The sequence below is a fragment of the Manis pentadactyla genome, chromosome 3, assembly GCF_030020395.1.
Source record: "Manis pentadactyla isolate mManPen7 chromosome 3, mManPen7.hap1, whole genome shotgun sequence".
In the NCBI taxonomy this organism is placed as follows: Eukaryota; Metazoa; Chordata; class Mammalia; order Pholidota; family Manidae; genus Manis; species Manis pentadactyla.
In genome coordinates, this window is record NC_080021.1 from 66,359,050 (window position 1) to 66,373,457 (window position 14,408).

General features: G+C 41.8%; 1 protein-coding gene across 1 annotated transcript in view; it reads right to left on the reverse strand.

The window, feature by feature from the left end:
- Nucleotides 1-750, reverse strand: part of XKR9 (XK related 9) — a 55,044-nt gene extending 54,294 nt beyond the window's left edge. Inside the window, exon 1 of the mRNA XM_036886259.2 lies at nucleotides 586-750. The gene's annotated coding sequence lies outside the window, so the exon portion shown is untranslated. The remainder of the gene's footprint in view (nucleotides 1-585) is intronic.
- Between the last annotated feature and the right edge of the window lie 13,658 nt (nucleotides 751-14,408).

Consider the following 14,408-nt stretch of genomic DNA (forward strand, 5'->3'; position numbering starts at 1 on the left):
AGAGAGCCTCCTTTACCTGGAGTGGATAAGGAAAACAGTAGCAGTTTTGGGTCAGGTTTTACAAAATGAGAAAAACAATTCCTAAGAAACTTAGAAACTGCATTATTGGCAGAACATCAGGCTCAATAGAGTAATCTCATATGTCAACTGTATTCATAATTTAATCAGGCAGAACACAATGCCAACAAGAAAGAAAACTACACAGCAAGGTAATATATATAGCTATTCTCATAAAGAAGGCCTGCAGCTCTTTCAGTAACCACGTCGTTGTAAAACATCTGTGAAGGATAGTTTACCTCTATCCTAGAGTCATCACTGTTCCAACAGTGATCCATTATTTCTCCACCTTAGGAGAAACAATGATGCCTACAAAATTTGGCTTCATAGAGAATTTGTGCCACCTACCTAATAGGACAGTTTTAATCCAATTTGTTCAGAGGTCAACCCTGCATTGTGGCTACCTGGCTGCCAGCCAAAATACATAACCTTTGCCCACTGTACATGATCTATTTGCAGACATTTGAAGTAAAATCTAGCAAACTTTCACTTGTCAACAAATTTAACAAACATAAAATACAGACTTACCTGTCATATACAAAAAGCCTTATTTGACTCAAAGTCCCTTCTGGAAAATCTCCATCCCGGGAATCTTTTATTTCTTCTTCACTCAAAGCAAGTATAGTTAAAGGGCGTGTAAACCTTTAAGATCGAATACTAATATGAAACTGAAATCACCTGTTAGTCATATGAGGTATTTTCTAACCTACTGATTACACAGTCTATATAATTGTGACTGTAGTACATTCTTTTGTAACTATCACATTGGAAGAAGGCTCCTTTCATAGACAGGGTGGGTTATAAGTTTCTACTGTAATTATCAATTAAATTGTTAAGAAATACAATTCACATCACAGCGTATTCAAGTGGGCAACATCATGTTTGAAAGGGGGTATTCCTGAATTCTAAATACTCTGATACAAAATATTTACAAAGTATCATTAACTGAGCCCTACCTACTCTTTCAAACTGTATACCTTCTAAAAACCATGCCCCAAGAACATATGATTGTTGGGTTTCTGTTCCCAATATAAATACTATATTTCTTCATTTCCAAGCCTTTGCTGAGGTTATTTACTGTCTAGAATGCCCTTCTACCTACATCTACCCAATGAAGTTCTATCAACCCTTTAAGAAATCAACTCAAAACCCACCACCTATATCCTTTCCCATACAGTTCCAATCAATTTGATTACCCCGTTCCTCCTTGCAATCCCATCACTTTAGCTGTACTTCTCGTCCAGGATTTACCACATGTGCTTTAAATTAAGATCGTGAAGGTCTCCTTGCTGGTTATAAGCCTCTAGAAAGCCAACTATCATTTTTAACACCCCCCCCTCACATGTCTGCAACAATACTTTGCATGTTGTAGGTAGATGATAAATGGTTGTAAATGTAACTGAACAGAATGTAAAAATCTTTGGTCTTACTTCTAGGAGAAGAATTTAAACTTCAAGTTGCATGCTAAAACATATTCACAAGGACTCAATTTTGCATCTGTATCCTGGCTCTCTCTTTTGAGCTCAATCCATATATCCAGCTGTCTATAGATTACTTTATCAAAATATCCCACAATTACCTCAATTTCAACTAATCTAAACCAAGTTCACTACCCACCCTCTATTACTGCTCTTCTAGTGTTTCATGTCTCACTGTATGACCCCACTCAAGCCACTTAAATTTTAGGTGGGCCCATTTGGTTTTCGTTGGTCCCATTCCTTCATTTACTAAATGAATAGCTTGGCAATGGATTAAATGAAATTGAGATGGAAGGCACAAGGGAAATTCTAATTCAAAAGGCAAAGCTAAAGGATAACAGTCTCTGGGAGTGGGAGTTGTACACAAGTCCCATAAATTACTGTTCAACCCTCTTCTCACAGGTTCACTGTTTCCAGTAGAGAATTTTTAAAAAGGAAAATGAAGGTAGATTCCTGCTTGGAAAGGCATTAATTAATGGCCACTAATAATACTGGTGAGTTGAAAACTTTTGACATTGGGAATTTTGATACTTACTCCAAGCATTTTTTTAAAGGGTATATTGCTTGCCATCCCGTTGCAAAGGGGATAAGCTACATGATTATTTAAGCAAAGGTTTTAAAAACAAGTTTTCAATTAGAAGTACCACTTTGAGACAAAAGCAAAGACATTTGTCACACTGTCTTGCCAATGGGTTTCAGCCCCAGCCAAGTTCGCTATGGATTCAATGTTACCAAAGAAATTGACAGCAAAACATTCTTTGGGGTGAAAGGGTTTATTACCCAGCTCGTTCACCCAGTGGTAGGTCGAACACTAGTGTCTCTGCCTCCGCCCAGAGCACTGGGCCAAGCTCTCTATATAGCGCAATAATAGCTTATTGCCTAAAGGTGTGGAGTGGTAGCCTAGCAACAGGCCAGTTACATCACCAGGTGGTTTAAGTTCAGTGAGGATCCTGGCCATAGGAACCCCAACTTCCCAACACTCCACCCCTCCAGGATTCTTGCCTTACAATCTACATGCTTCCAATCTTCCAGAATGGTCCTTGTGCGAGAAAGATGGAGCACCATGAACAGATTCCTAAACAACAACAGTGGATAACAACTTAGAGATAATAACAACAATTAAGATACAAGATTTTGATATAGGTAACAAAAATTATAATAATCCTCAAGCCAAAGGAAGTTGCTAATAACAAAAATTATAATAATCCTCAAGCCAGAGGAAGTTCCCAGTCCACAAAGACCTTAGGGGTGAAAAGACACATGTTTTAATGACACCAACATAGGCAAATCTTTTCCATCAGATGGGATACATGCAAGAGAGTGGTACTGTGATAGGATTGTAGCAGGAAGGCGGGTCCCTTCCAGGTCTAGTATACCACACTTTTCCTCCTTTCCCCGTGGGGGTTACTGAAGGGTCTATATATAGTGCTATTGGAGGTGCATGCACTGGCCATAATGGTAAAACAAACTTGCCAATAAGATGCTCCTACCTTCTGGCTGTTCAAGATATACTACTGTGACCTTTGGGGGCTGGTCTGCTGTTATTCCAGGACTACACAGGAGGCCAGCTTCCAGGCCTTGTCCCCAAGGTGCCAGGAGAGCCAGTCATCATTAATCCATGTGTCAAAAGTTCCAAGGCCACGTCCACTCAGTGGAGTCCCCGGGGTTCAGTGCAGTTGGTGCTGGCAGCAAGATATTATTCTGGTGGCCGAACCTTGGCTTCAGTGATTCTTCCTTGGTTTGTACTTGCAGTCATACAGGGGAGGCAGCCATATGTATTAACATGCTTACAGGGCTCAGGGCTCCCTTTCGAGGTCTCTCATTCAAACTCCATAGCACGGTCCATAAGCGGACTGACCATCCTCGCAGACTACTGATATCTGACTTTAGTCCAGATTTTAACAAGCCATTGTGCCTCTCTATTGTGCCTGCTGTGGTAGGATTGTATGGCACATGAAACTTCCATTTGATTCCGAGCTGTCGCACCTATTCTTGCAGTGTATGACCAGTAAAATGGGTGCCCTGATCAGTCTCAATTACCTGTCGTTGACCATAGGCAGCAAAGAGATTCTCCAGGCCTCTTTTGGTCATCTGCTGGTCAGCACAACAGGTAGGAAAGCAACCAGAAGACCAGTATCTGTGTCCACACAACTCATAGCATACTGATATCCTTCTGACACAGGTAGAGGCCCAATATAGTTTATCTGACACCTGACGAGGGGTATAGGCCCCTTAGCTATTGTCCCATGTTGCTGTGGAACTCGGTGTAAGTCCCTTTTGGAGCACATGACACACACCTGCTGGGCTCTACTAACTTCTTCAAAGGTGAAAGGCAAGCCCCACCAACAGACTACAGCCCACATTGTCTTTTGTCCTGCATGCAACAAACACTGATGGAACCATTGGGCTACATCAGAGGCAGGCTTTCCTTCTTACCACCGTATCTGGACGAATTTATCTGCTTCATCATTTCCTGAGAATGCCTGTGTCAAATGACCTGTCACAGGGTATACTGTAATTATTTTAGTCTGACCACAGGCCCATAAGTCTTGCTACAATTCTTGCCCCCAAAGGGGTCGGTGAGCCAGTTAGCATGGTACCAGGTTGGTAGCCATAGGGTCCAGCCCTGAAAGGCAGCCCAGCTGTCAGTGCAGACAACTATACGGGAGGGCTCCTGGCTGATCACAAACCACGTGGCCCACAATTCTGCCCAAACCAGCAATGGAAAAGAAGGCATTAGCAAAATCTACCGTGTAATGGTATGTTCTTAATTCATGGCTGACGGTATCCATCAGGCCTGCAATAGAGGGGACAGGAGAATGCATAGGGGGTCTGACTTTATTCATTTCTCTGTAATCCAGTCATACACCAGGAGCCACCTGGCTTTTTTACTGGCCACACTGGGGACTTGAAAGGACTATGGGTGGGCTTTATAATACCCACCTTTTCCAGCTCCTTGAGTTTCTCCAATCTCCTTATGCCATCCAGGCAGTTTGTATTGTTTGTATTAATCACCTGCCGAGGCACAGGCAAAGCTATGGCTGAGTGCCTAGCATGTCCCCTCAGAACTGTCTTCACCACACGTACTCTCAGTCTGAACTCACCTGCAGTGGTCTGCAACCATAGACCCTGCAGGATATCAATCCCCAAAATTTTCTCAGGGATAGGAGATATATACACAGTATACTCTTTTGTGGGTAGATGCACTATTCCCAAAGGGATTTGAGCTTGTTTCACTCTGACATCCTTATGCCCGTATCCATCTATGATAGTGGGGGTCCCAGGGAACCGCTCAGGTTTACCTTGAATCAGTGAACATTCAGCCCCTGTGTCCACCAAGCCCAGGAAACATTGTACGTTCACTGGGGGCTAATGGACAGCTATTTCAACACGTGGCCTCTGTTCTCCCCGTTCCCTCACGGCAGATATCTTAACCTTCCCCTCAGTCAAATCGTGTTTCTCAGTCATCTTCCTCTATGGGATCCAATGAGGTTAGCTCACTCTCCAGCAGGAAGTCTTGCAAACACACAGGCAAGATTTGTGTGCCTGTCTCTGATCTCTGCCTCTTTGATCATAATGGCTGGAACTGATGCTCGGGTTTCAGTTGTTGCCATAGCTCTGGTAAAATCCATTTTGACTTTCCATCTAATTTCCTTCCATCTTCTCCTGCCCATATTAAGTCAACCCACATCTGGGTCTGCGTAACCTTCATGGGGCCCTTTAAATTCTTCTTGTGAGTAGCAGACCTCATTTCTCTCCGGAAGCCCATTGCTTCAGTCTCTTCTAAGTCCGCTACTGTACATGTCACTTTGCTTATGGGATGCCTTAAGTAAGGTTAAAGAATGGCCACTAGACACCCAAGGAGGGATGTGGGAGCCATTTGAAGCACAATATTTCTCACCCCAGTTTGGAAAATATCTTCATCTGGGCCATAATTCTCTGGACTATCAATGACATTTCTTATGCCTAGCTCTCGTAACACCTGTTGGAGCTCAGCATACATCTGCCATCTAACAGGGAGGATCACAGATCACCCGAATTGGACCACACAGCATGAAGTGCACCCATAAGCCAATTGAGGAGCAAGTGATTCCCTGGGGTCTGATGTGCATTTTGTAATCACTGCCTCAAGGCAGGCTGCACTGTCAGGGAAGCCAGCTTTCCCATCTCTCATCCTGACAGAACAATTCCATTCACCCCTAAGTCCCACAGACGCAGGAGCCAAGCTGATATTGACTCTGAGGGCTTCTGCCTAAACCAGGAGCCCAAATCCACCAGCTCAGTCTGAGTATAGGGGTGAACCATAGAGTGCTCCATGACCTGGGGAGGAGGCTGCTCCTCTCTTTGGGGAACTTTCAGCTCCTGGGTCTTTATTTAATTTACAACTACTTGGTGTCCTTTCAGTACAAGAGGGTTCTGTGCCTCCAGCACCACCCCTTCATCTTTCCCCAGGTCGTCCATTTCAGGGGTTGATGGCACTTTTTCTCCCCTCCCGTGAGTGATCCTTGGCTACAAAGTTTACCTTTTCTGCTGTGCCTCACAGCAATGCTAGCTCATTCTTCAGCAGCTCTCTTACCTTCACCTCAATGCTTCACAGCTGGTGTTCTCATGCCACCTCTGCCTGTGCTTCCCTCAGGAGTTCATCCAGTTCATTGATGGCCTTTTCCTCCTTAAGAGAACCTGGCAGGACTGCCATCTCCTTCTGCAAGGAATATTTTACCTCTTCAATGGCACCTTGCTGCTGGTGTTCTCGTGCTGCCTCCTCTAGCATCAATGCCATTTCCATCTTCAGCAAATCCACAGAGATTTGCAGCTCCTGCTCTTGTGCCTCCATTTCTAGGGTCATTTTCAGGAACAGTTCCTCCTCTTCGGTAGACTTTTTTAATACTGTGAGAAGCAGCCAACCTACAGTCCCTGCAGCCTCACGGGCACTCTGTCTCTCAAAAGACCTACTTACTATACCAAGGGCCACCCCTACTGCCTCAGTTATCACCTCCACTTACCTCCAGTCCTGGAGTGGGGCCCAGTCCTCTAGGAGGCAAGCCACCTCGGACCACATACCCACTGGGGGATGATTCACTGTCTCCCCACTCACAGCTGCAGTCTGCTGAAGCATCCCTCCCATAAGAGCAGCCATTCTTCACCAATTGTCTTGCCAATGGGTCTCAGTCATGGGAAAGTTTGCTCTGGATTCAATGAGACCAAAGAAATTGACAGCAAAACGTTCTTTGGGGTGAAAGGGTTTATTACCCAGCTTGTTCTCTGGGCAGTAGGTCGAGCACTAGCGTCTCTGCCTCTGCCCAGAGTACTGGGATGAGCGCTCTATATAGTGCAATAATACCTTATTACCTAAAGGTGTGAGAGCTGTAGCCTAGGAGCAGGAGGCCAATTAAATCATCAGGTGGTTTAAGTTCAGTGAGGATCCTGGCCATAGGAACTGCAACTTCCCTACACATACACATAAAATATGTGTCCTTCAAGAAACCTGGAATATTAAGCTGATCATTTGTAAAAAAGATTTTGTATAAGCTAATAGACAAGCCTTTTCTTCATAAATACCAGCTAAAAAGGAGTGGGGGGGTTAAAGATGGTGGCATGAGAGGTAAGAGAGAGGCTTCCTCCTAAGACCACATATAATACAAAAATACAAATCCTGAAAGAGCAACAGGAAAGAGGGCTGCGCCAGACTTCATACACCTGGAGAAAAGAATAAATCTCATGGAACAGGATAACATGCAAAAACCATGGCGCAGCAGGACCCAAGCCCTTCCCCAACCCCAGCTCACCAGCGGGAGGAAGAGAAATGGAGAGGGGAGTGAGTGGAGGTCTGGGACTGCTGAATACCTAGCTCTAGAGATCTGCTCTGGGAGAACAAACCTATATTTCATGGTGCTCTCATGATAAGGGGTTTGGAAAGCTAAGACAGGCAGAACACCTGGAGAGACTAAGATTCCAGCTGCTGTGGAAAACAGTGATCCATATCCAGCTGTTCTGGGACAAAAGAAAGGCAGGCAGTCTGAGAGATTTCCTAACAAGTAAGCCCTTAGCAAGAGGGCTGCTAAAGGGGCAAGGATTGCACAGAGCTTACTGCTCAGGAGAATGGACAGGTACACAAAATTGTCCACATGCACTCTGCCCAGCAGGTTGGGAACTTGCATGATCTTCAGGTGCTCCAGCCCCCTGGCTGGCTACACAGTTCCAAGGCCCCCCTCCATGATATGCAGTCTGTTGCACCTTCCTTATGGACAGCCTGCACCTGAATCGCAAACCAGCAAACCCTCTCCTGGTGTTCAGCCAGCCAGAGGAAACCCCACCTACAGCAGCTACAAATGCAAAGCATAGAGGCTTATACCTGTGTGTTCAGCCCACTGGTTCTGGCAGAGGAGACAGGCATAGCAGCCAGAAAGCAGGAAACAGCTCTGTCCTCCCTCCAGGCACCCGCACTGCTGCACTGCAACCCCAACATTGCTCCAGGGGCTGAGCAGCTCCAGAAAGTAGAGCTACTGGGCAGTGGAGGACACCACATACAAATATGAAATGTCAAAGAACCTGGTTGGAAGCAAAATTATAAATACACCAGAGAGAGAGTTAAATGAAATAGACCTCAAGAATCTTCCTGAAAGAGACTGCAAAATAAAAATCATAAACATGCTCATGGAGGTACAGAAATATATTCCAGAATTCAGGAATGAATTCCAGTTGGAGATCCAATCATTATGGAACACAGTATCAGAAATGAAACATACAACGGAAGGTTTTAAGAGCATATTAGATATGGTGGAGGAGACAATAAATGAAACAGAAGTTAGAGAAGAGGAATACAAAGAAGCTGAGGCACAGAGAAAAAAAAGGATCTCTAATAATTAAAGAATATTGAGAGAACTGTGTGACCAATCCAAATGAAACAATATTAGTATTTTAGGGATACCAGAAAAAGAACAGAGAGAAACAGGGATACAATGTGTCTTGGAGGATGTAATTGCTGAAAACTTCCCCAATTTGGGGAAGGAGATAGTCTCTCAGGCTATGGAGGTGCAGATATGACCCAAGGAAGGCAACACCAAGACATATAATAATTAAAATGTCAAAGATCAAGAATAAGGACAGATTATTAAAAGCAGCCAGAGAGAGAAATAAGATCATATACAAAAGAAAGCCCATCAGGCTATCATTAGACTTCTCAGCAGAAACCTTACAGGTCAGAAGGGAGTGGTATGATATATTTAATGCAATGAAGCAGAAGGGCCTGGAACCAAGATTACTTTATCTGGCAAGATTATCATTTAAATTTGAAGGAGGGATAAAGCAATTTCCAGATAAGCAAAAAGCTGAGAGAAATTACCTCCACCAATGAACTCTATAGTGTATTTTGGAGGGACTGCTATAGATGGAAGTGCTCCTAAGGTTTAATAACTGTAACCAGAGGTAATAAAACCACAATAAAGGAAGTAAAACAGTTAATTACTAAGCAAATGGAAAACTAAATCAACTATCCCCAAAGTCAATCAAGGGATAGACAAAGAGTACAGAATATGACACCTAATATATAAAGAATAGAGGAGGAAGAAAAAGGAGGAGAAAAAAAGAATCTTTAGATAGTGTTTGTATTAGCATACTAAGTGAGTTAAGTTAGGCTCTCAGATAGTTAGGAAGTTAACCTTGAACACTTGGTAATCATGAATCTAAAGCCTGCAATGGCAATAAGTACATACCTATTGATAATCACCCTAAATGTAAATGGACTGAATGCACCAATCAAAAGACATAGAGTCACTGAATGGATAAAAAAACAAGACCCAGCTATATGCTGCCTATAAGAGACCCACTTTAAAACCAAAGACATACACAGACTACAGTGAAGGGATGGAAAAAGATATTTCATGCAACTAATAGAGAGAAGAAAAGCAGGAGTTGCAGTACTTGTATCAGACAAGATAGACTTCAAAACAAGGAAGTCACAAGAGATAAAGGACATTACATAATGATAAAGGGGACAACACAACAAGAAGATATAACCATTATAAATATCTATGCACCCAACACAGGAGCACCTACATATGTGAAACAAATACTAACAGAATTAAAAGGGGAAATAGAATGCAATGTATTCATTCTAAGAGACTTCAACACTCCACTCACTCCAAAGGACAGATCAGAGACAAAATAAGCAAAGAGACAGAGGCACTGAAAAACACATTAGAACAGATGGCTCTAAAAGACATCTACAGAACTCTACACCCAAAAGCAGCAGAATACACATTCTTCTCAAGAGCACACAGAACATTTTCAAGAATAGATCATACAGTAGGCCACAAAAAGAGCCTTGGCAAATTCAAAAAGATTGAAATTGTACGAACCAGTTTTTCAGACCACAAAGGTATGAAACTAGAACTAAAGTGTGCAAAGAAAATGAAATATCCCACAAACACATGGAGGCTTCACAACATGCTCCTAAATAACCAATGGATCAATGAACAAATAAAAACAGAGACCAAGCAATATATGGAGACAAATGACAACAATAATTCAACACCACAAAATCTGTGGGACGCAGCAAAGGCGGTGCAAAGAGGAAAGTATATTGCAATATAGGCCTACCTCAGGAAACAACAACAATCCCATATGAACAGTATAAACTCACAATTAACAAAATTACAAGAAGAATAAATGAGGCCCAAAGTCAGTAGAAGGAGGGACATAATAAAGATTAGAGCAGAAATAAATAAAATCGAGAAGAATAAAGCAATAGAAAGAATCAATGAAAGCAGGAGCTGGTTCTTTGAGAAAATAAACAAAATAGATAAACCCCTAGCCAGCTGTACAAGAAAAAAAGAGAGTCTACACAAATAACCAGAATCAGAAAATAGAAAGAAAAAATCACTACAGGCACCATATAAATACAAAGAATTATTAGAGAATACTATGAAAAATTATATGCAAACAAACTAGATAACCTAGAAGAAATGGACAACTTTCTAGAAAAATACAACTCTCCAAGTCTTACCCAGAAAGAAATAGGAAATCTGAACAGACCAATTATCAGCAATGAAATTGAATTGGTAATCAAAAAACTACCTGACAACAAAATGCCTGGACCAGATGGCTTCACTGCTGAATTTTATGAAACATTTAGTGGAGACTTAATACCTATCCTCTTTAGAGTTTTCTAAGAAGCAGAAGAGAAGGAAATACTTCCAAACTCATTCTATGAGGCTAGCATCTCTCTAATACCAAAACCAGGCAAAGACACCACAAAAAAAAGAAAATTACAGACCAATATCCCTGATTAACATAGATGCAAAAATACTCAACAAAATATTAGCAAACCAAATTCAAAAATACATCAAAAAGATCATCCATCATGGTCAAGTAGGATTTATTCCAGGGATGCAAGGATGGTACAATACTAGAAAATCCATCAACATCATCCACCACATCAACAAAAAGAAGGACAAAAACCACATGATCATCTCCATAGATGCCGAAAAAGCATTTGAAAAAATTCAACATCCATTCATGATAAAAACTCTCAACAAAATGGATATAGAGGGCAAATACATAAAGCCATATATGACAAACCCATAGCCAACATGATACTTAACAGCGAGAAGCTGAAACCCTTTCCTTTAAGATCGAGAACAAAACAAGGATGCCCACTCTCTCCACTTTTATTCAACATAGTTCTGGAGATCATCACCGCAGCAATTAGACAACACAAAGAAATAAAGGGCATCCAGATTGGTAAGGAACAAGTTAAACTGTCACTGTTGCAGATGACATGATATTGTACATAAAAAACTGTAAAGAATCCACTCCAAAACTACTAGAACTAATATCTGAATTCAGCAAAGTTGCAGGATACAAAATTAATACACAGAAATCTGTTGCATTCCTATACACTAACAATGAACTAGCAGAGGGAGAAATTAGAAAAACAATTCCATTCACAATTGCATCAAAAAGAATAAAATACCTAGGAATAAACCTAACCAAGGAAGTGAAAGACATATACTCTGAAAACTACAAGACACTCATGAGAGAAATTAAAGAAGATACCAATAAATGGAAACATGTCCCATGCTCATGGATAGGAAGAATTAATATTGTTAAAATGGCCATCCTGCCTAAAGCAATCTACAGATTCAGTGCAATTCCTATCAAAATACCAACAGCATTCTTCAATGAACTAGAGTAAATCATTCTAAAATTCATATGGAACCAGAGAAGACTCTGAATAGCCAAAGCAATCATGAGAAGGAAGAATAAAACTGAGGGGATTATGCTCCCCGACTTCAAGCTCTACTACAAAGCCACAGTAATCAAGACAATTTGGTACTGGCACAAGCACAGAATATTAGACTAATGGACCAGACTAGAGAGCCCAGATATAAACCCAACCATATATGGTCAATTAATATACAATAAAGGAGCTATGGGCATACAATGGGGGAAATGACAGCCTCTTCAACAACTGGTGTTGACAAAACTGGACAGCTACATGTAAGCAAATGAAACTGGATTATTGTTAAACCCCATACACAAAAGTAAACTCGAAATGGATCAAAGACCTGAATGTAAGTCATGAAACCATAAAACTCTTAGAAGAAAACATAGGCAAAAATCTCCTGAATATAAACATGAGCAACTTCTTCCTGAACGCATCTCCTCTAGCAAGGGAAAAATAGCAAAAATGAATACATGCTACTACATCAAACTAAAAAGCTTCTGTGTGGCAAAGGACACCATCAACAGAACAAAAAGGCATCTTAGAGTATTGGAGAATATATTTGTAAATGACATATCCGACAACAGGTTCACATCCAAAATATATAACGAACTCACATGCCTCATCAACCAAAAAGCAAATAACACAATTAAAAAATGGGCAGAGTATATGAAGAGACAATTCTCCAAAGAAGAAATTCAGATGGCCAATAGACACATGAAAAGATGCTCTACATCGCTAATCATCAAGGAAATGCAAATTAAAACCACAATGAGATATCACCTCACACCAGTAAGGATGGCCAGCATCAAAAAAAGAACAACAAATGCTGGCAAGGATGTGGAGAAAGGGGAACCCTCCTTACACTGCTGGTGGGAATGTAAGCTAGTTCAACCATTGTGGAAAGCAATATGGAGGTTCCTCAAAAAACTACAAATAGAAATACCATTTGACCCGGGAATCCCACTCCTTGGAATTTACCCAAAGCATAAAACTTCTCAGTTTCAAAAAAACATATGCACCCCTATGTTTATTGCAGCACTATTTACAATAGCCAAGAAAGGGAAGCAACCTAAGTGTCCATCAGTAGATGAATGGATAAAGAAGATGTGGTACATATACACAATGGAATATTATTCCGCCATAAGAATGAAACAAATCCTACCATTTGCAACAACATGGATGGAGCTGGAGGATATTATGCTCAGTGGAATAAGCCAGGCAGAGAAAGACAAGTACCAAATGATTTCCCTCATTTGTGGAGTATAACAACAAAGCAAAACTGAAGGAACAAAACAGCAGCCAACTCACAGTCTTCAAGAAGTGACTCGTGGTTACCAAAGGGGAGTGTGGGTTGGGAGAGAGGGAGAAGAGGATGAGGGGGTATTGTGTTTAGTACACATGGTGTGATGGGTCCTGGGGAAGACAGTATAGCACAGAGAAGGCACATAGTCAATCTGTGGCATCTTACTACACTGATGGACAGTGACTGCAATGGGGTAAGTGTGAGGACTTGATAATATGGGTAAAATATAGTAACCACATTGTTTTTTTCATGTGAAACCTTCATAAGAGTGTATACCAATAATACCTCAATAAAAAATTTTAAAAAGTAAAACTGTGTAAAAAACAACCTGCAAAAAAAAGAATGCTAGAAAGGTATATTCTAAATTTAAAAACAAGCACACAATTATCTAATGTGTCAATTTCTTCCTTGTTTTGAAAAGGGGTGGGCTGGGATAGTGGATATACTCTGATGTGTCTCTTCTGTGGTAGTGGTTATATGCAATGGTCTTAACTTGATGAAACTGATTATAGGATCAGTGCTTTTTTTTTTTTTAGGTAAATTGTAACTCGATTGTTTTTTAACAAGGAACAGTAATTAATACTGGGGTAGTTAATGGTTAGCAAATGAGAAAAGGACTCCCTCTAATAAAATAAATCCTGTGTATCTCAGGCACAAAATTCCTCACAGACATTGTCCTCTGGGCAGGTGAGTAGCATGACGGATGGGCAAGCTCCTAGAGTCTGCCCAGTTGGTGGCAAGGCCTCTAGAAACGGGGTTTCAGACTTTGAGCTGGGTTCATACAACTCTACTGCCTCCGCAAACTTCCACTTTTCATTTGCAAACTAGACATAAAAATGCCTTTCCTCTTAATATTGTTGTGAAGATGAAATGAGATGTTTACCAAAAGCAATTAGCATATCAGTGCTAAGTAAACATTGTTTACCACAATTTATTGTAAAGATAAACAGATTACCCCACACACATACCCCGCCCACTGCCCACAAGTCTGAGGGGCAATCCTTCCCGGGGCTTAGCAGTGACTAACCCTAAACCTAACCTTTACTTCAGTACAAGACGACACAGGTTCTCTTCCACCTGGGTAAACTCGCCTGCTTGGATACAAACTCTTGTGAAGGTACCAGCCTCTGCGACAGGCGGTAGCGCCGCGCAGGCAGAAATCCAGCCTCGCCTCAGCCGTCTCACGCCACGCGCTCGAGATCTCCCTCCCTACTACCGAGGGCGAAGCCCGCGCGGCATCACGTGATCTGTGCCCCGGCCCCGGGAGGCACCATTCCTCCCCCGCTCCGCTGGCGTGGTGTCACGTGACTGCTGCCCCGCCCCTCCCCGGGCCTAGTTGCTG